Genomic DNA, 21,879 nt, shown 5'->3' on the forward strand with positions numbered 1-21,879 from the left:
ACTACACTTCCCATCATCCCTGACCACTGGTCCTGCTAGCTAGGGATGATGGGAGTTGTAGTCCAAAAACAACTGAAGTTTGGGAAACACGGCTCAAAACGAGAGGGGGAAAATCCCAAATGTTGCAAAGTTTTTTAGGAAGACCCCAAAATTGTTGCGCTTTTCTTAGACAACCCCCAAAGTTATTGAGCTTCTTTTTACAAAAACATGAATTTTCAATTGAGATCCAGGACAAAGCAACACATTTCAGAAATCCCCCGGACGTCGATTCTGCCTTTGAAATCCCGGTAATGTCTGGCAAAACCCTAGGTAAAGGTAAAGGGACCCCTGACCATTAGGTCCAGTCGTGGCCGACTCTAGGGTTGCGGCGCTCATCTCGCTTTACTGGCCGAGGGAGCCGGCGTACAGCTTCCGGGTCATGTGGCCAGCATGACTAAGCCGCTTCTGGCGAACCAGAGCAGCGCACGGAAACGCCGTTTACCTTCCCGCCGGAGCGGTACCTATTTATATACTTGCACTTTGACATGCTTTCGAACTGCTAGGTTGGCAGGAGCAGGGACCGAACAACGGGAGCTCACCCGTCGCGGGGATTCAAACTGCCGACCATCTGATCGGCAAGTTCAAGGCTCTGTGGTTTAACCCGCAGCGCCAAACCCTTGCCTTAGCCAAAAAGGCTTGCAGAGATCAGGAGTGAAAAGCCAAGAGGAGCCATAGATAGTTTGATCAGTCATTTCCACGCAGGCTTGAAGAACTTTAAGTTTAGCTATGAAAACCAAGCATGAGAAAATAACAGGAAAGGACCAACAACCTAAGTGCGATTTTGCCAATGGAATAAAACGGTCCCAAAGCGCTGGGGAACCGTTGCAAGTTTTCAGTACTTTCCAGCCGACCTAAGACATCCCACCAGAGACGTCAGCAGCCAAAATTTATTCCATTAGCAAAAAACTGAACTTCTACCCAGGGCAGTGTCCAATTTCCGCAGGCTTACACACACACACCCCTCCCTTTATTTCCAAATCCCTCACATTCCAGTCACCTGGGCTCCCTCCATCAGTTTGCTACCGGCAAAGGGAGGGGGGGAAAGGCAGCAGTCAAGTTTCTGTTTGCGGAATGGGGCCTTCCCTGAATAGAAGGAGGTCTGTTTGCCGGCCTCGGGGTCTACAGAGGACATTCTTCGCCCTCAAAGCAAGACCGAAGCGGGGAAGGGCGGGGGAAAGAAACAGGGAGTTCATCATTAGGGTTCTTTGATGCTTGTTGCATCGAATAAGTGTGCAATGTTCAGAGAGGCACACGCCTCCCATCACTTTGGCCAGACAGGAACTGGAGGTTTTCCCTCTGCAACTGCCATACGCTCCCCTGCTCCTCTCTCGTCTACCCACTATCTCAATCAAAGCATCGCCTGCCAAGGTTAAACCAAGGAGGAGAAGGCTGGCTGCTGCAGAGTGCTGTGAACAAAATCTGCCCTTTTTCCCTTATGGTGTATCCAAGAGCCCCTATAGAGTCCTTAAGTGGGTTCCCTATCAGTAGGCAAAAATAACAGAGGCCAACCAGAGAATATTGAGAAGTAAAGCAGCTCGTAAGCCTGATCTTTATTGATCTGTTGCAGCAGGGTGCCCCCTTCACACGCAGCAAAGGAGGAGGACCCAGAACCAAGGTGTGTCCGCCCTTATATAGACATTTTAAATTCCCTGGAGCTCTAGACCACCCCTCCATACATCATACATACATCACAGAAAAGGTGGTCTACAACAGAAATTTGAACATTGTTGTTTTTCCTGTCTGCCAGGTTATCTGATAATGCCTTATCTGATTGTCTTTCCTGGCAGTCTGCCCATTCCTTTGAGATGGTGATTTCCCAATTCCTGAGACAATGGGAAGGTTCCCTCACCCCCTCCCTCCTTGGAGAAAACATTTGGGCAGTTTGGGAGTCAAAATGGTTTCAGGGCGGTCCTCCTGTGCTGCTCCAGACATGTGGTCCACACATCTATGTACGTGCTTGGTTGGTACATTTATGAACATTTATTATACAGTGGTACCTCAGGTTACATACGCTTCAGGTTACAGACTCCGCTAACCCAGAAATAGTGCTTCAGGTTAAGAACTTTGCTTCAGTGGAAGCTATGGCTCAGAAAAGACTCAATATGGAGGCCAATTGGCCAAAATATTGGGAGATAGTAGAAGAAGATGGAGACACTTGGAGATTGCAGAGTTTTGAGAAATTAAAGGACAAAGTGCGAGACTGGTTACATTATGGTCAGATTAGGGAGGCCTTTAAGGTGGATAAAAAAATAGGCTTCCAGGTGGAAAAATCGAAACTAGAAACAGAACTGCTAGAACCAAAAACTAAGGTACTTTCAAGAATGTATAACTTGCTGTTAAAATGGAACACTCAGGATGAAACGGTTAAATCAGCAATGATAAAATGGGCGCAAGACATTGGCTATAATATTATGTTTGCTGACTGGGAACGGTTATGGACCACCGGTGTGAAATTTACGGCATGTAATGCCCTGAAAGAAAATATTATGAAAATGATATACAGGTGGTACATGACCCCAGTCAAGCTTGCAAAAATAAACCATTTGCCAGACAATAAGTGTTGGAAATGTAAAGAAACTGAGGGAACATTCTTTCACCTTTGGTGGACGTGCCCCAAGATTAAGGCTTTCTGGGAAATGATCTATAATGAACTGAAAAAGGTATTTAAATATACCTTCCCTAAGAAACCAGAGGCCTTCCTTCTGGGCATTGTTGGCCAAATGGTGTTAAAGAAGGACAGAACTTTCTTTATGTATGCAGTAACAGCAGCAAGAATACTCATCGCAAAATATTGGAAGACACAAGATTTGCCCACCCTGGAAGAATGGCAGATGCAACTGATAGACTACATGGAACTGGCAGAAATGACTGGCAGAATCCGGGACCTGGGAGAAGAGATAGTGGAAGAGGACTGGAAGAAATTTAAGGATTATTTGCAAAAGTATTGTAAATTGTATGAATGTTAGAATGATGCAGGACATAAAGATAATATGGCATTAGTGACTTAGCCGAAAGGAGTATGAAAACAATTGAACTATAAGAACAAAGGTGAAATTTGAATATTATGTCAAGCTTAAATATTTGATAACAAAGGGTAAAACTGGAGACATAATAGTTGAAACGTACAATTTAAAATAAGTCTTGAGAGAAGGTGAAGCATTGCTGAACAAGATTTTGTAAATGGGAACACAGAAAAGGGAGATGTGAGGGAGTCAGAAAAGAGGGTTATGGAAATTTTGTTTATGAAACTGAACTATTTTTCATGTTTTTTATATGATTTTTTGTCTTTTGCCTTTTTTTGTATGTCTTTTTTCGTTTTTTTTCCTTTTGGTCTATGTGACCGATGGTGATGGTGTTTTCCCTTTTTTGGGTTGTGTATGTGAATGGTGTTTTATTGTTTAAAACCTTTAATAAATATTTTATTAAAAAAAAAAAAAGAACTTTGCTTCAGGATGAGAACAGAAATCATGCTCCGGCGGCATGGTGGCAGCAGCAGCCCCATTAGCTAAAGTGGTACCTCAGGTTGAGAACAGTTTCAGGTTAAGAACGGACCTCCGGAACGAATTAAGTACTTAACCCGAGGTACCACTGTATATATAAAACCTTAATTTTTTTATTACAAGAGTCAATCTGATAGAAAATAGAAGCATTGCCCCCTGACCCCACCCCACTCACCATTCCCCCTCCACCTCTTTCCCCCTTTTCTTCCTAATGTGATACTAACCTCTCAACAAACGAAAGTGATCTGTAAAAAATGTAACTTGAAAAAAAAGAGACATTGCACATACTTTTGTAAACCAAAAAATCTTTAATATACAGTCATACCTCTTGTTACGTTCGGTTCAGGTTACGTCTTTTCAGGTTGTGTCCAGTGGCGACCCAGAAGTACTGAAAAGGGTTACTTCCAGGTTCTGCCGCTCGCACAGACGCTCAAAATGACGTCGCGCGCATGCGCAGACATGGCTTGCGTTCTGCTCATGTTGCAAATGGGTCTCCGGAACGGATCCCGTTCGCAACTAAAGGTACCACTGTACTGTGGCACCTCGGGTTACATACGCTTCAGGTTACATACGCTTCAGGTTACAGACTCCAATAACCCAGAAATAGTACCTTGAGTTAAGAACTTTGCTTCAGGATGAGAACAGAAATCGTGCTCCAACGGCACGGAGGCAGTGGGAGGCCCCATTAGCTAAAGTGGTGCTTCAGGTTAAGAACAGTTTCAGGTTAAGAACAGACCTCCGGAACGAATTAAGTACAGTGGTGCCTCGCAAGACGAAAAGAATCCGTTCTGTGATTCTCTTCGTCTAGCGGTTTTTTCGTCTTGTGAAGCAAGCCCATTGATGGATTAGCGGATTAGCGCTATTAGCGGATTAGCGGCTTATCTGCTGATCGGATCAGCTGATAAGCGGATTAGCGGCTTAGAAAAAAGGGGGGAAGGAAAAAAAACCAGCAGGAACTCGCAAGACATTGTCATCTTGCGAAGCAAGCCCATAGGAAATTCGTTTTGCGAAGCACCTCCAAAACAGAAAACTCTTTCGTCTAGTGAGTTTTCCGTCTTGCGAGGCATTCGTCTTGCGGGGCACCACTGTACTTAACCCGAGGTACCACTGTATTATAATACAGTGGTACCCCGCAAGACGAACGCCTCGCAAGACGGAAAACCCGCTAGACGAAAGGGTTTTCCGTTTTGGAGGCGCTTCGCAAAACGAATTTCCCTATGGGCTTGCTTCGCAAGACGACAGCCCATAGGGAAATCTCAGGGACAGCGGGGAAGCGCAGCGCGTCTTCCCCACTGTCCTCGGACCTCCTCCCCCCCCCCGCCCGGCATCAGAACGAAGCTCCGATGCCGGGCGGTGGGGGGGGGAAGCCTCCTTCCCCCGCCCGGCATCAGAACGAAGCTCCGATGCCGGGAGGTGGGGGGGGAAAGCCTCCTTCCCCCGCCCGGCATCAGAGCGAAGCTCCGATGCCGGGAGGTGGGGGGGGGGAAGCCTCCTTCCCCCGCCCGGCATCAGAACGAAGCTCCGATGCCGGGAGGTGGGGGGGAAAAGCCTCCTTCCCCCGCCCGGCATCAGAGCGAAGCTCCGATGCCGGGAGGTGGGGGGGGAAAAGCCTCCTTCCCCCGCCCGGCATCAGAGCGAAGCTCCGATGCCGGGAGGTGGGGGGGGGAAAGCCTCCTTCCCCCGCCCGGCATCAGAACGAAGCTCCGATGCCGGGAGGTGGGGGGGGAAAAGCCTCCTTCCCCCGCCCGGCATCAGAGCGAAGCTCCGATGCCGGGAGGTGGGGGGGGAAAGCCTCCTTCCCCCGCCCGGCATCAGAGCGAAGCTCCGATGCCGGGAGGTGGGGGGGAAAAGCCTCCTTCCCCCGCCCGGCATCAGAGCGAAGCTCCGATGCCGGGAGGTGGGGGGGGAAAGCCTCCTTCCCCCGCCCGGCATCAGAACGAAGCCCCGATGCCGGGCGGCGGAGGGGGAAAGCCTCCCGCCGCCGCGTGGCATCGGGACGAAGCCCCGATGCCGGGCGGCGGAGGGGGAACGTCTCCCCACGCCGCGCGGCATCGGGACGAAGCTCCGATGCCGGGAGGGGGAGGGGGAAAGCCTTCTCCCGCCGCCCGGCATCGGATGGCTTTCCTGAAGACTTGGGGTGGGAGGAGGGTTTTCCTTCCCACCGCCAACATTCAGAATGCTGTTCTGAATGTTGGCGGTGGGGAGGAAAAACCCTCCTCCCACGCAAGCCCCGGGAACAGAGGGAAAGCGCTGCGCGCCTTCCCCTCTGTTCCCGTACCTGTCCTGAAGGCTTGCGGTGGGGAGAAAAGCCCTTCTCCGCACCGCCAGCCTGGCAAGCGGTTTCCCTAGGAACGCATTAATTGATTTTCAATGCATTCCTATGGGAAACCGTGCTTCGCAAGACGAAAAACCCGCAAGAAGAAAAAACTTGCGGAACGAATTAATTTCGTCTTGCGAGGCACCACTGTATATACATACACACACACCCATATTTTTCCGAGTATTAGACAAAGTTTTTTTGACTCAAAAATCATGTCAAAAAACTGGGGTCATCGTATACACGGATAGTGACATGGAGGGGGGGAAGCTGGTTGGCGGCCCACAGTCTAGGGAGCTTCCAGTCCGCAGTGGTGGTGGGGGGCGGCTGCCCCCTTTGCCAACCCCCAGCAGCGGCCCTGCTGGGGTGATGGCATGCGTGCAATTCCCCCTTTAAAAATGCCCAACAACTTTGGGCCATCTCCCTTCATTTTCCAAATAGGGGGCGTCTTATACATGGGGACATCTTATACACGGAAAAATACGATGTGTGTGTGTGTAAGCTTTTCTGCCTCTCCCATGGACATCCAATCCTAGAATTGTAGAGTTGGGACCCAGAGGGTCATCTAGTCCAACCCCCGCAAAGCAGGAATCACAACTAAAGCATGGAAGAAGAGTCCACCACCTTCTGAGGAAGTCTATTCCACTGTCAAACAGCTCTTGCTGTCAGAAAGTTCTTCCTGGTGTTTAGTCAGAACCTCCTTTCTTGTAAAAGAGAGGAGTTCTTGCAGCGCACAGTTTAAACTGTGGAACTGCCTGCCACATGAGGCAGGGATGATCACCAACTTGGGTGGCTTGAAAAGAGGATTAGACACATTCATGGAGGAGGAGAGGGCTATCAACGGCTACTACCCAGGATGGCTATTGCTCTGCCTCCACAGTCGGGAGGCAGCAATGCTTCTGTGTTGCAGGAGGGGAGTTCGAATCCTGCTCTTGTGTTCGAATCCTGCTTGCTGATTTCTCACAGTCATCTGAGTGGCTACCGTGAGAACAGGATGCTAGCAGTTCCAGCGATTCGAGTGTTATAATAAAGGGAGAAAACGTTTTCTCTTTCCACTTTTGCCATGCTATGGATTATTTCATATCCTTCTTCTATCATGTCACCACTTGCATTTTCTCTGAACTTAAGAGTCCCCAGCCCTGCAAATATTTCCTCATGCAGAGGGTCACTCCATCCCCTCAATAATTTTGGTGGCCCTTTTCTGAACCTTATCCAACTCTGCAATATCCTTTTTTGGGTGTGGTGACCAGAACTGCGCAACGGTCTTTCAAATGCGGTCGTACCATAGCTCCGTATAACGGTACAGTGGTACCTCGGGTTACATACGCTTCAGGTTACATACACTTCAGGTTACAGACTCCTCTAACCCAGAAATGGTACCTCGGGTTAAGAACTCTGCTTCAGGATGAGAACAGAAATCGTTCTGCGGCAGCAGCAGGAGGCCCCATTAGCTAAAGTGGTGCTTCAGGTTAAGAACAGTTTCATGTTAAGAACGGACCTCCGGAACGAATTAAGTTCTTAACCTGAGGTACCACTGTATTATGATTCTTCATTCACTGCCAGACATCCCGGCTTCTCTCCTGCACAATATCCTCCCTCCACAATGTGTCGCTCAAAGCAACTTGCAGATGTCAATGACAACACAAAAACACAATCAAGAGGACACAAAACTACCAAACTAAAAACACCAGCAAGAAAACGACAACGCCAGGAAGGGCGGCACCCATAACAGCACCCTAAGCAGCAACAGAGTCAAAAGCTGGCTTAAACAGGAATGCCTGCAATTGCTAGCAGAACACACACAAAGAAAGGGAAGATTCGAATCTGGGGCTCATGCACACCCGCCTTCGCTCTGCATTTCTAGACAGTGGTCCAGGCTTTCCAGGTCTGGGTTAGAGCACTTTTCTTCTTATTTCGGTTCTGCCTGGCACTTTCCACGTGAAAACCCACTCTTTCCCGCCGAACAGGGCAGTTTGCAGAAAACCCGAATTGCTGTTTCTTCCGATTCAGCATTAAAGAGTAAGTTTTCCTGGGGAAAGAGGCAGGGGGTAGGGGGAGTGCCCAGCCTAGGCCGGGACAGCGTGGGTCTCTGTGCCTTAGAAAGCACAGCTCAAGCCTTTTTCCTCCATATTGCTGCACTGGCATCATGGTGCGCATGAACGTTCTGGCAGATGCTCTTAAAAGCATCAACAATGTTGAGAAGCATGGAAAACATCAAGTTATCATCCGACCGTGCTCCAAAGTTATCATCTGGTTCTTAACTGATGATGAATCATGGTTACATAGGTGAATTTGAGATCATTGATGATCACAGAACTGGGAACATTGTCGTTAATCTCACAGGCAGACTCAACAAGTGTGGTGTGATCAGCCCCAGATCTGATGTCCAACTGAAGGAATTGGAAAAGTGGCAGAACAACCTGCTACCTTCACGCCAGTTTGGGTACATTGTGCTGACAACTTCAGCTGGCATCACGGACCACGAGGAAGCTAGGCGAAAACACACAGGAGGAAAAATCCTGGGATTCTTTTTCTAAACTTGTAAAAACAGGCAAACTAATAAATTGTTCAAATAGAAAAAAGGGGGGGAGCACAGGGCAAAAGGGAAGTGGGGAGGAGTCCCTAATTTCTTGGCGCAATGGTATCCCAGCAGTGTTTGGAATTAGCCAGGCACCAGTTGCATTTGGTTTTGAATTCTGGTGCTGGAGGAGACTCTTGAGAGTCCCATGGACTGCAAGAAGATCAAACCTGTCCATTCTGAAGGAAATCAGCCCTGAGTGCTCACTGGAAGGACAGATCTTGAAGCTGAGGCTCCAAGACTTTGGCCACCTCATGAGAAGAGAAGACTCCCTGGAAAAGACCCTGATGTTGGGAAAGATGGAGGGCACAAGGAGAAGGGGATGACAGAGGACGAGATGGTGGGACAGTGTTCTCGAAGCTACCAGCATGAGTCTGACCAATCTGCGGGAGGCAGTGGAAGACAGGAGGGCCTGGTGTGCTCTCGTCCACGGGGTCATGAAGAGGCAGACACGACTAAACGACTAAACAACAACTAGTTGCATTTGGCCCCTGGCTTCGAGCCACTTGCGACCAAGTGAAGATGCCCAGGTGTCAGGATAGCACCTGACATCTCCACCATCTGGGGATCATTGGATCTGGACTGTTTTCGCACACTAATACCACATCCTGTAGAATTCTATCCATTATATTTTATCAGTACGATCGGAACCAATTTCAGGAACCGAAATGCTTTTTCTGTGCAACCTCAGCAGGAGCAGTGAACAATGTTGTTATCGCTTGTGTCCACTTCTCCCCCCACACTGCCCTGCTCACAGTTATAAAGAATATTGTTACATTATGAATGGTACCTTAAGAAAAAGAGGTAGGAATAATCCAATAAATACATGGGCTGTCCCTGGATCAAGGGATTTTTCTTCTTTTAGTTCTCAAAGTTATTAACTGTGCTAAAGGTTGTCATCTGAATTAGTCGAATGTTTAACTAAGGATCAATCACAATCAGTCCATCATTTGAAAGGTGAGACCATGGGTAGTCAATCTAAGGCCCGTGGGCTGGATCCGGCCCAATCACCTTCTCAATCCGACCCACGGATGGTCCAGGAATCAGTGTGTTTTTACATGAGTAGAATGTGTCCATTTATTTAAAATGCATCTGTGGGTTATTTGTGGGGCACAGGAATTTGTTCATCCCCCCAAAAAAAATATATAGTCCAGCCCCCCCACAAGTTCTGAGGGATGGTGGACTGCTTCACAGCTGAAAAAGGTTGCTGACCCCTGTTTTTATGCCTTCTCCATCTCTCCCTCTCATAGAATCATATAATTCTAGCATTAGAAGGGACCCAAAGTGTCATAGAATCATAGAGTTGGAAGAGACCCCAAGGGCCATCGAGTCCAACCCCCTGCCAAGCAGGAAACACCATCAGAGCACTCCTGACATATGGTTGTCAAGCCTCTGCTTAAAGACCTCCAAAGTAGGAGACTCCACCACACTCCTTGGCAGCAAATTCCACTGTTGAACAGCTCTTACTGTCAGGAAGTTCTTCCTAATGTTTAGGTGGAATCTTCTTTCTTGTAGTTTGAATCCATTGCTCCGTGTCCGCTTGTCTGGAGCAGCAGAAAACAACCTTTCTCCCTCCTCTATGTGACATCCTTTTATATATTTGAACATGGCTATCATATCACCCCTTAACCTCCTCTTCTCCAGGCTAAACATGCCCAGCTCCCTTAGCCGTTCCTCATAAGGCATCGTTTCCAGGCCTTTGACCATTTTGGTTGCCCTCCTCTGGACACGTTCCAGTTTGTCAGTGTCCTTCTTGAACTGTGGTGCCCAGAACTGGACACAGTACTCCAGGTGAGGTCTGACCAGAGCAGAATACAGTGGCACTATTACTTCCCTTGATCTAGATGCTATACTCCTCATCAAGTGTCATCTAGTCCAACTCTCTGCGCTGCAGGGATCGCAGCTGGGAACTCGGTCAGCAATGGGGGTGACTCCTGCTATAGCTCGTGTACAACACTTTCCAGATAACTCATGCTGAACTTCAAAGAATTCAGGATTTCTTTGGACCTGTAAACTCTGGAAATCACAGCTGGCCCATCCCTACCAGAGCAAAAAACACTGTTGAGGTTACATAAGCTATAGCTGGTGTTTGGGTGACCTGTCAGTTCCCACCATAATAGGATACCCTCCAACACTCCTCAGACCCTCCTCAAGCCCCCATTTTTTGTATCCCCCCTGCTGGACTGGCCCCCTGCTGAAAAAGTTTGCTGACCCCTGGGTAAGACCTTTGGGATGCTGGACAGATACAGCAAGCTGCTCTAATGTTGTTCTTTTATTGTTAGTGTGGGATAGCAGCCGCCAGCCTCTCTGAAAGCCACATTTCCCAGGATCCTTTAGGCAAAGCTGTTCACACTCAGAAACACATTAAATGTGCAAATGTTTGCAGTAGAAGAAGGGGGATCATTTTATCAGGCTGGCTCTCCTGGTTGGGACGGGACAGACCAGTTTGGCTCGATTCAAATTCCCAGGTAGAGCAAAGGCAAAGGATTTCTCTTCTAGGTTTCAAAAGCTGATCCTTTCAAGTGCCCAGAGGGCATCAGCCTTGTGTCAGATCTTATCAAGAACTGAAATCACTCCTGCCCAGTGGCTGGTGCAATTCAGAAGGGCAGTTTCCATCCGTTGGGCCTGGGAACTACAAGAATAGTTGCACGTTCCCAAGAGTCACCTTTTTTATAATAATGCTTTATTCTTTTTTCCAGACAGAAAGTTACATTTGTTACTCAACAACTCTATTCCAATTCAACAAAACTATTGACTTTCTGCTCACCCAACACTGGTGTTTATAACCCAAATTACATACAATTGCATTTTAAGGTTCCATCTTCTCTAACTGCATCCTCTCTAACATGTTTCTTAATATGCTCTGCTATTTTCTGACGCTTCAATTTCCAGGCTTCTTTAAAAGATTCTATCTTTTATCAGGGCCATCAGTTTTGCCACCTCTGCAAATTCCAAGAGTCGCCTTTTAAGAGGATCACTAAATCAATTCAGATAATGCAAAATACTTGAAGGATGGGGAATCTATGACCCTTTCGGTGTTACTAGACTCTGACTCTCAACAGCCCCATTGAACATGGCCAATAATAGTCAGGAGTGAGGGGGGTACAATCCTGCAACATCTGGAGAGCCACAGATTCCCCACCTGTGCTGTAACAAAACTGTTGGGCATTGTGAATGGGCTTTGGGCTTGTGTGCAAACCTCTTCAGATTCCTTCCTTCCACAGTTTGAGGGAACCAGAGTTTAGTGTGGCCTCCACATGAAGTAAACTATGGTTTGATAGACCTGGTGGGGAAAAAGGAGGAAGAAGAAGAGCATATCAGGCCAAGAAACCATTGCATTTGACCTGGGCCACTGCGCTCAGTGAAACTTCTACAGCATGCGTTCAGGGAGGAAGGTCTAGTCTTAGCAAACAAATTTAATACGTAATTCAGCACTTGACGTGCATTCTGCTACTAATCCTGGCAAACAACCACATGCTTCAGACATTTTATGGCGCTTAATTGTATTTAAACAATTTTATTTTTTGATTACTGAAGCCTTTTCCGCCCTGGGCTCCTTTGGAAGGCAGGGCAGGAAATAAATAAAGGTGCGTCCCTATCGTTCTCGATATGATGTGGGGCTGAAACAAGAGCTGATGGCCTAATCAGACTTTGTAAACCTTCACAAGGCCAGCCGCCTCACAGATCTGTAGATGGAGAGTCAAGGGACATATAACCCTTTTCTCCTCTGCTAGGTGCTCTCCTGAAGTAGAGTATTTGCTGGGGGTGTGTGGGATTCCTCCACTGGCAGCTTCAGGGAAGAGATAATTCCCCAGGACTTCAGCAGGAGAGAAAAGGGTTAATTTTCTCACCTGCTCTGATTCAAGGATTCCCCACACAGCTGGCACAATTTGCATTTCTCAAATACCTGCAGGTTTCAAATGTCCAGTGCTTTTTTCTGGGGGGGGGGGAAGCTACCCCTAAACATTTTGTGAATCAAAGTTTGACCTCATTGAGAGGCAGTATTTCAATATGAGTAGGAAAATGAGAGTACCCCATAACATTTTATTTTTTTTAGAACAAAAGCACTGCAAATACCTATACCAATACTTTGGCCACCTCATGAGAAGAGAAGACTCCCTGGAAAAGACCCTGATGTTGGGAAAGATGGAGGGCACAAGGAGAAGGGGATGACAGAGGATGAGATGGTTGGACAGTGTTCTCGAAGCTACCAGCATGAGTCTGACCAAACTGTGGGAGGCAGTGGAAGACAGAAGTGCCTGGTGTGCTCTGGTCCAGGGGGTCACGAAGAGGCGGACACGACTAAACAGCAACAACAATGCACAACCACTGCATCAATGACGCAATGCAGAATGCGCCTGTAAAAAAAGGAAAACCCACCCTACTGGCCTGAAGGGGCCCTTGATTCAGCAGCAGGGCTATTCACACAATCTGAACTTTTTCTCATTGAGTGAGCAATCCCTGCTTGGGAGAAGACTCTGTGAGCTAGATGCAAGAGTTTAAAACAGAGGGACTCTTGTACACTGCAGCACGTCAAATACAAGATGAATATGGAAGGCACAACTTTAGACTAGCAAGCTTTGTGCCAACATTTTTTTTAAAAAAAATATTTTTTTGAAAAAAACAACAACATACCACTATGTTATATTCACTGGAGAAAATTACAGGGGTTGCAGAGACATGGTCTGTGATGCAGCCAAAGTCAAGCGCCACTGGTTTTCAACAAGACTTGGGGCTTCACTGTGGCTGGATCAGGCCATCGCCCTGTGTAACGTCAGGCTGCAGCCTGGCAAAATGAGAAGGAATGGGAAAGGAAAACTACAAGCCCAGGAAAATCTGCCCTAAAGCGTAAGGGAGGTACTATCCAATGTTTCACCCCCACCCCCACTTTGAAGATTTATAATCTGCAAACAATAAGATGTGCAAAACAATAAAAATAAGATAAACTGCAAAAGGTGATGCACTCAGAAAATGAAAAGCAATAAAGCTGTATCTACAGTTGTACAATATTTCTTAAAATGTTTGTGGCTGTAACCAGGTGACCTGTTTGCTTGGCATTCATCCTGCTCTGCTTCAAGGGAAGATAAGACAGTGTTGCGTTAAGCAAATGTTATATTACACTTTCCAGTGAATTTTTCTGGTAGTTGCTTCTGGGGAGATTAGATGGGCGTCGCGTCAGGCCAAGTGTCACTCTGATTCTTCCCACACTGGCAATTTCCCCGACCACTTTCCTTATCGCAAAACGTATTATCTTGTCGGGGAAGCGGGTTCCTTGCGCAAGACCTCTCTGTCACCCACAATTGTGCAGCCTGGATTTGCCAATATGGGAATAGCGACAGTCTGGGAGCGCCCTGGGCCATCCTTCGGGGGTCGCCTTCTTAAACAAAAGCGACTGTCCCAAATACCAAGGTGCTCAGCTCTTGTCTAATTTAAGTTGGCAACTTATTCCAGAGAACCTTTGTGTAGTACATTTCTGGGGATTTAAAAACACGGCACGTTCCATTATCCCAATAAAGAGCTTCGAGGTTTTTTCTTCTTCTTACAATGGAGCAGTATTTAAATTGCATGAAATAAATAAATACTCTTTACAACATCCTTGTATGGTAGGGCAATGCTGTAATCCCCATGTTTCGGAAGACAAGCTGAGGGCAAGAGAATACCGTATTTTTTGCTCTATAAGACTCACTTTTTCCCTCCTAAAAAGTAAGGGGAAATGTGTGTGCGTCTTATGGAGCGAATGCAGGCTGCGCAGCTATCCCAGAAGCCAGAACAGCAAGAGGGATTGCTGCTTTCACTGCGCAGTGATCCCTCTTGTTGTTCTGGCTTCTGAGATTCAGAATATTTTTTTTCTTGTTTTCCTCCTCCAAAAATTAGGTGTGTCTTATGGTCTGGTACATCCTATAGAGCAAAAAATACGGTACTTTTATTTGCTGCGTCTATATCTCTCCTTCATTCCCAGGTTCTCCTAATAATAATAATAATAATAATAATAATAATAATAACAACAACAATAATAATTTATTATTTATACCCCGCCCATCTGGCTGGGCCTCCCCAGCCACTCTGGGCGGCTTCCATAGAAACCAAAAATACAGTAAAATATCACACGTTAAAAAAGTCCCTGAACAGGGCTGCCTTAAGATGTCTTCTGAATGTCAGGTAGTTGTTTATCGCTTTGACATCTGCTGGAAGGGTGTTCCACAGGGAGGGCGCCACTACCGAAAAGGCCCTCTGCCTGGTTCCCTGTAGCTTTGCTTCTCGCAGTGAGGGAACCGCCAGAAGGCCCTCGGCGCTGGACCTCGGCGTCCAGACAGAACGATGGGGGTGGAGACGCTCCTTCAGGTATACTGGACCGAGGCCGTTTAGGGCTTTAAAGGTCAACACCAACACTTTGAATTGTGCTCGGAAACGTACTGGGAGCCAATGTAGGTCTTTCAAGACCGGTGTTATATGGTCTCGGCGGCTGCCCCCAGTCACCAGTCTAGCTGCCGCATTCTGGATTAGTTGTAGTTTCCGAGTCACCTTCAAAGGTAGCCCCACGTAGAGCGCATGGCAGTAGTCCAAGCGGGAGATAACTAGAGCATGCACCACTCTGGCGAGACAGTCCGCAGGCAGATAGGGTCTCAGCCTACGTACCAGATGGAGCTGGTAAACAGCTGCCCTGGACACAGAATTGACCTGTGCCTCCATGGACAGCTGTGAGTCCAAAATGACTCCCAGGCTGCGCACCTGGTCCTTCAGGGGCACAGTTACCCCATTCAGGACCAGGGAATCCTCCACACCTGCCCGCCTCCTGTCCCCCCAAAACAGTACTTCTGTCTTGTCAGGATTCAACCACAACAATCCTGTGAGGTACGTTAAGCTGACAGAGGGCAGCCCAAGGGCATCCCATGTGACCCCAGCTTCATAGAATCACAGTTGGAACAAGGGTCCAACTTCCTGCAATCCCAATGTAGGATTCGAACCCACAACCCTGGGATTAAGTGTCTCATGCTCTGCCGACTGAGCTATCCCCACAGGCTGAGTGGCCATTTGAACCCTGGTCTCCCAGATCCTAGTCCAATGCTCTAACCACAACACCACACTGGCTCTGACGACACAAAAGATAAATTATTTTTATTTCGGTGGGGAAATCCACCTTCCCAGCACGTTACTAGATTACTCTTCTGAATGCTGCCAATCCTGGAAATTACACGAGAGGAACAGGCAGCTAAATAGCTAGAGCTTACTCATACAGTTCCTGGCTGCTGCCCTGACCCAGCCGCAGGTGTGTGGCTTTCTCCCCAGTTGTTAAATTAACACTTTCTTTCCATCAAAAGTGAAATAGACACCCTCAGGCCTAATACGTTACGGCTGATGCTTGGAACGAAATAAACGAAACTTCAGCCTGGAACGATGAAATGAAACCTAAAAAGGCTAAATCTTGTGCAAGGGGAAGATAAGGAGAAGCCCTTCATAAGGGGAATTTCCTCCATATGTGGTGGACTTGTACTAAGGTGAAAGCCTTCTGGGATATTATATATAATGAACTGAAAAAGGTATTTAAGTATAATTTTAGTAAAAATCCAGATGCTTTTCTGTTGGGGTTAATTGGTGAGGAAATTTTTTAAAAAGATGTAAATTTGTTCATGCATGCCACAACGGCTGCAAGAATACTTCTGGCTCAGAAATGGAAGCAGCAGGAACTTCCCACATTGGAAGATTGGCAGATAAAGATGGTTGAATACGTGGAGTTGGCAAAGCTGACAGGGAAGATCCGGAATCAGCGTGACGAACTGTTTCAAAAGGACTGGAGCAAATTTATATCTTATATGAAAGAAAACTTTAAACGTTTGAAAACGTTTGTAGGTCTGAGTTGAAATGTTTGGTAATGTGAAAATAAGGAGCTGATTTACATATAAGCAGGTGAATGTCAAAAGAAGATATAAGGTAAAAAAGTGGCTATGGAAATGAGAAGAATTGGTAAAAGAGTCGGAAGTCAGAAAGAGGTCGATGCTCTGAGCAATGCTTTAAGTCATGGATTTGTGTAATGAAAATGTAATGAAATATGGAAAACTTAATAAAAATTATGATAAAAAAGGAGAAGCCCTTCGCATAACCATAGAATTGTAGAGTTGGGGGGTACCCCAGGGGTCATCTAGTCCAACCCCCTGAAATGCAGGAATCTCGGCTAAAGCATCCATGGCAGATGCAACCTCTGCTTTCAGCCAGCAGTTTAGATCCCAATGCACAAAATCTCCCCTGTGGCAGATCTGCCATTTCCTGTTGCTCTATGCAAAAAGAACAAAAGAAAACAGAAAACCGTAAGTCACCCGCTCAGAAGCTTTCAGCTATAAAACAGGCTCTGTGGATTCTCATCCGTGGAAGCAGCAGCGGTCCGAATTAAGTGACAGCAGATCTTTAGAGGAGGTATTTAGGAGGGACAGTGTGGTGTAGTGGTTAGAGCATCAGACTAAGACCTGGGACATGAAGGTTCAACTCCCCACTTGGCCATGAAGGTCTTGCCTTGGGCCAGTCACTGCCTCTCAGCCTAACCTTCCTCACAGGGTTATTGTGGGAATTAAATGAGGAGGGAACCATCTACACCACCCTGAACTCCTTGGAGGAAAAGGTGGGATGAAAATGCAGTAAAATAATTGAATAGGAGGTGTCAAAAGACACATCCAGACAACCTCGTTATTGAGTGCCCATCTTCATTTGTTGCAGGGAAATTGGACTGTGTGTTCTATTTGATGAGCGGCTGCACTGTGGGTTAAACCACAGAGCCTAGGGCTTGCCGATCAGAAGGTCAGCGGTTTGAATCCCCGCGATGGTGTGAGCTCCCATTGCTTGGTCCCAGCTCCTGCCAACCTAGCAGTTCGAAAGCACGTCAAAGAGTCATGCTGGCCACATGACCCGGAAGCTTTACGCCGGCTCCCTTGGCCAGTAAAGCGAAATGAGCGCCGCAACCCCAGAGTTGGTCACGACTGAACCTAATGGTCAGGGGTCCCTTTACCTTTACCTTAATTCTTATATCTATATAAGATATATAGATATCTTATATAACCTATCAATTCTGAAGGAAATCAGCCCTGAGTGCTCATTGGAAGGACAGATCCTGAAGCTGAGGCTCCAATACTTTGGCCACCTCATGAGAAGACTCCCTGGAAAAGACCCTGATGTTGGGAAAGATGGAGGGCAGAAGGAGAAGGGGACGACAGAGGACGAGATGGTTGGACAGTGTTCTTGAAGCTACCAGCATGAGTTTGACCAAACTGCGGGAGGCAGCGGAAGACAGGAGTGCCTGGCGTGCTCTGGTCCATGGGGTCATGAAGAGTCGGACATGACTAAACGACTAAACAACAATAATTCTTGCATGTTTGCGGGGAGGTTAGAGGGGTGGTGTGTCAAAAGCAAGCGTTCCCTCCACACTGCCCTTTCCCTTATCCTTTTCACATCTTCACTTTCCTTATCGCAAAAAGTCTGATCTTCTGGGGAAGCCGGTTTGTTGCACAAGACCCTCCCAACCAGCTATTTAATGATGCAACAGCAGAGAGAACGTTGATAGCCAGTCACTGGAAAGGAAATTATTTCCCAACGAAAGGGGAATGGCTAAGTAAACTATGTGAGTACCTGGAGTTAGCAAAACTGACGGATTTAATAAGGCATAAATCAAAAATTATAATTCGGAAATAATGGGAATGCTTAAACGAATATTTATACAAGCAGGGCTCAGATATGAAAGTTTGGTTATGCCTGGACTAACCTTGTGAAGAATATAGAGAACATAAAGATTTGTCTGATTATGAAAGAATCTAAGGGAGGGAAATGATTGAAGAACAGATGTAAAGGTGAGTAAGATAACTAAGAGACGTGTGGTGAATGCGGTGGAAGTCTTTTATAATATTTTAACTAAGATTTATATATTGTAATGCTTGAAGCATGAATTTGGTAATATTATTAGTTATGAAAAGTATTTTCTTTGTTAGTTTGCATTTTGGAAAACATGTATATAAATGTGTTTACAGTGCTATGTATTGTTTTTTGTTTCTTTTTCCTTTTCTTTTCTTGTAAAATTCAATAAAAAGTAATGATGGTGATGGAATCTGACTGTGCGGCAGGTAACCGAACCCCTCACAAAAATAGCCACCAACTTCTCCGGCGCGCCATACAGAGATGGTGTAGAGAAGGGGATCCTCCTCTGCTCTGCTCTCAGTCCTTCCGATTTCTGGAGGTTGTGTGAACTTGTCCCAAACCAACTCGCCCCTTTGTTACAGGAGGAAGATGCAGATTTTGCTGCAAATTCACCTAGAGCTAAAACCCCCCAGGAGCCAAGATACACCAGCAGTCTGACATCTAGGGCAGCTTCCATCTTTCCCAACAGGTAACACAAGATGGTGAGTCCCTGGCGTTTCCTGGTAGGACTTGGGATGCCCCCTGCCTATAAACCCTGGAGAGTTAGCAGTCAACGTACAATACTGAGTAAACAAACAAACAAACCCCCGTGTTGCAAAATACGAGTCAGCAATATCAAAAGCAACACAATGGCCAGAAACAATTGCAATGTGAAAAACTTTATGAAATAACTCAAAACATTGTAGTTGTTTCTGGCCATTGTGTTGCTTTTGATATTGCTAACGTACAATACTGAACTTGATGGACGAAACGTATCCTGTGCAAAGGAGCTTGCAAAAAGGTTGGTGCCAGTGGTCTCTTCCTATCTTTAGCCAGGATGAACAGAAGGTCTGTTGTAGTTCATGAACAGACCACTGGCCAGTGTTCTAGCAGACCCCATAAATGGACCTTGATTTGATCCAGCAAGCAATTGCTCGTGCTTCGAAGCAAGTCTCTCATATTCTGGATTGCCAAGCAGAAAATCAGTGGCAGCTCAGTTGTTAAACTGGATCAGTGGCATAGCGTGGGGGGTGCAAGGGGGGCCGGCCGCACTGGGCGCAACATCTGGGGGGGGCGCGCTCGCCACCTCCGGAGTCGCCCAAGAGCCTCGGGCGCAGGCTGTAGCAGAGCCCCATGTCTCGCGGAAGCAACGAGCTGGCAGCGGCTCTCAGCGCTTGCCGCGGAGGGCGCGCCAGGCAGCCCCTCCTCACAGCCCCGCCGCCGCCGCCGCCGCTGCTGCAGCTGCTGGGCCATGTTGCATTTTCCTCGCCTCTCTGCCCTCCTCCTCCTCCGGGCAAGCGGCGTCGTTTGGGTGGCAGCGCCAGCGGCAACTCGCCTCAGATCACCTGACGCGGCAGGTTAGGGGTTAGGGGGCGCAAATTACTTGCCTTGCCCCGGGTGCTGACAACCCACGCTACGCCACTGAACTGGATCCACACTCCTGGCTCTGCAGATGTGTAACACACCAGTGGACTAATATCCTAGTCTCTCTTTTAAAAAATAGTAATAATGAAGGAATAAATAACAGTTTGGCCACTTGTTCTTCACTCCAACCACCCCGGCAACAATCAGCATCATATTTTGATTCGCAAGTTGCTCAAGGGATGGGCTAGCCTTATGACGACTCTGGGAGGTAGGTTGGGTTGAAAGTGTGTGACGCTCAGCACCAAGTCATCCACGGAGCCCTATGGGGAAAAAAAGGCTTGAACACAAGCCTTTCTGCCCCCCCCCCGCCCCCAGTCTACACCTGTGATCCAATTACTTGGGAGTCAGCCCCACTAAATATAGGAAGACTGCTGCGTAATCATCAGACCCAGGATCACACCATAAGTCGTAGGTCTCAGTAATCTTTTGATTTCAGGATGAAAACCTCAAACCGAGAAAATGCAAGGCTGGGATGGAAAGATAGGGTTGTTTCTGAGAAGGATCCGTTACAGGAAACTACAGTTGGCAAGCATCTTTGGCCACCAACTTCTCTCTCTCTCTCAGCTGCAGATCTGCATTTCCTAACTTCCTAAATGCATTAAAAGTCCTACCCATTGATATACTGTCAGCTAATAAGAGAAAATATAAAGAACTTTGCCGGAGCAATGCAACTCATATGCAATGCATATGACTGCATTTCCTAACTCCCTAACTGCATTAAAAGTCCTACCCATTGATATACAGTGGTACCTCGGGTTACATACGCTTCAGGTTGCATATGCTTCAGGTTACAGACTCCACTAACCCCGAAATAGTACCTCGGGTTAAGAACTTTGCTTCAGGATGAGAACAGAAATTGTGCTCTGGCAGCGCGGCAGCAGCAGGAGGCCCCATTAGCTAAAGTGGTGCTTCAGGTTAAGAACAGACCTCCAGAACGAATTAAGTTCTTAACCCGAGGTACCACTGTACTGTCAGATAGATATACTGTCAGCTAATAACAGAAAATATGAAGAACTTTGCCAGAGCAATGCAACACATATGCAATGCATATGACTCTCAGATCTGCATTTCCTAACTTCCTAACTGCATTAAAAGTCCTACCCATTGATATACTGTCAGCCAGTAAAAGAAAATATGAACTTTGCAGGAACAATGCAATGGGCCCATTGAGTCCAGGAGCCTGTGCTCCCAGTGGCCAAGCAGACAGACAGCACAGGGAACCTGCAAGTGGCTCCCCAAACCGGCATTCAGAGGCGCACTGCCTGACAGGGGAGGCAGAACATCGCCACTGTGGCCAGCAAGCCACTGGAAAACTCCCTTAGTTTCTGTCCTGAATCTCCTATCCTTCATCTTCCCTGGATAACCCTGTGCCCTAGGATTAGGAAAGAGGGAGAAAAAAAGTCTCACTGTCCATTTTCTAGACACCATCTCAGACATCTCTAGCCTTGTTCCCCCCAACCCTTTAATTCGCTTTTTCTCTGAACTGAGAATTCCCAAACGCTGCAACCTTTCCAGGGGGGGGGGTCGCCCTTTTCTGAACATTTTTCCAACTCCACAATAGCCTTTTCGAGGTCCAAGAACCGGAAATTTACACAGCATTCCGAGCGGGGTCTCGCCACCAGGGCAGCCTTAAGATATCACCAGTTCTGATTCGGATCTCTCTCCTCTTAACAAATCCTAGTATGGAATTTGCACTTTACACCCTGCAGAGTTTCAACATCTTCATCCAGCCACCCCCAGGCCCACTTAACTTGTAACCTTTGGGTTTTTTTACAAGAACACTGAAGCCCGGGCATAAAAAAATAAAATGGGATGGGATGGGGGCGAGTGAAGCAAAGCACAGAAAAGATTAATTCAGTGGTACCTCGGGTTACATACGCTTCAGGTTACATACGCTTCAGGTTACAGACTCCGATAACCCTCTCTCTCTCTCTCTCTCAGCTGCAGATCTGCATTTCCTAACTTCCTAAATGCATTAAAAGTCCTACCCATTGATATACTGTCAGCTAATAAGAGAAAATATAAAGAACTTTGCCAGAGCAATGCAACTCATATGCAATGCATATGACTCTCAGATCTGCATTTCCTAACTTCCTAAATGCATTAAAAGTCCTACCCATTAATATACAGTGGTACCTCAGGTTACA

The 21,879-nt window shown here is 47.0% G+C and overlaps 1 protein-coding gene, 1 long non-coding RNA gene and 1 pseudogene across 6 annotated transcripts in view; 2 read left to right on the top strand and 1 right to left on the bottom strand.

The window, feature by feature from the left end:
- The window catches only part of LOC310707503, a 211,864-nt gene that overhangs the window by 58,284 nt on the left and 131,701 nt on the right, over positions 1-21,879 (top strand). The gene's annotated exons all lie outside the window — the stretch shown is intronic.
- The window catches only part of B3GNT7 (UDP-GlcNAc:betaGal beta-1,3-N-acetylglucosaminyltransferase 7), a 28,682-nt gene that overhangs the window by 6,082 nt on the left and 721 nt on the right, over positions 1-21,879 (bottom strand). The window lies entirely within an intron of this gene.
- LOC310707886 (small ribosomal subunit protein uS8-like) lies at positions 7,984-8,438 on the top strand (annotated as a pseudogene). Its single transcript has one exon. The product of its transcript is annotated as a small ribosomal subunit protein uS8-like (transcript).

This window comes from Podarcis liolepis (assembly GCF_965112155.1).
Source record: "Podarcis liolepis genome assembly, chromosome: 5".
NCBI classification, from domain to species: Eukaryota; Metazoa; Chordata; class Lepidosauria; order Squamata; family Lacertidae; genus Podarcis; species Podarcis liolepis.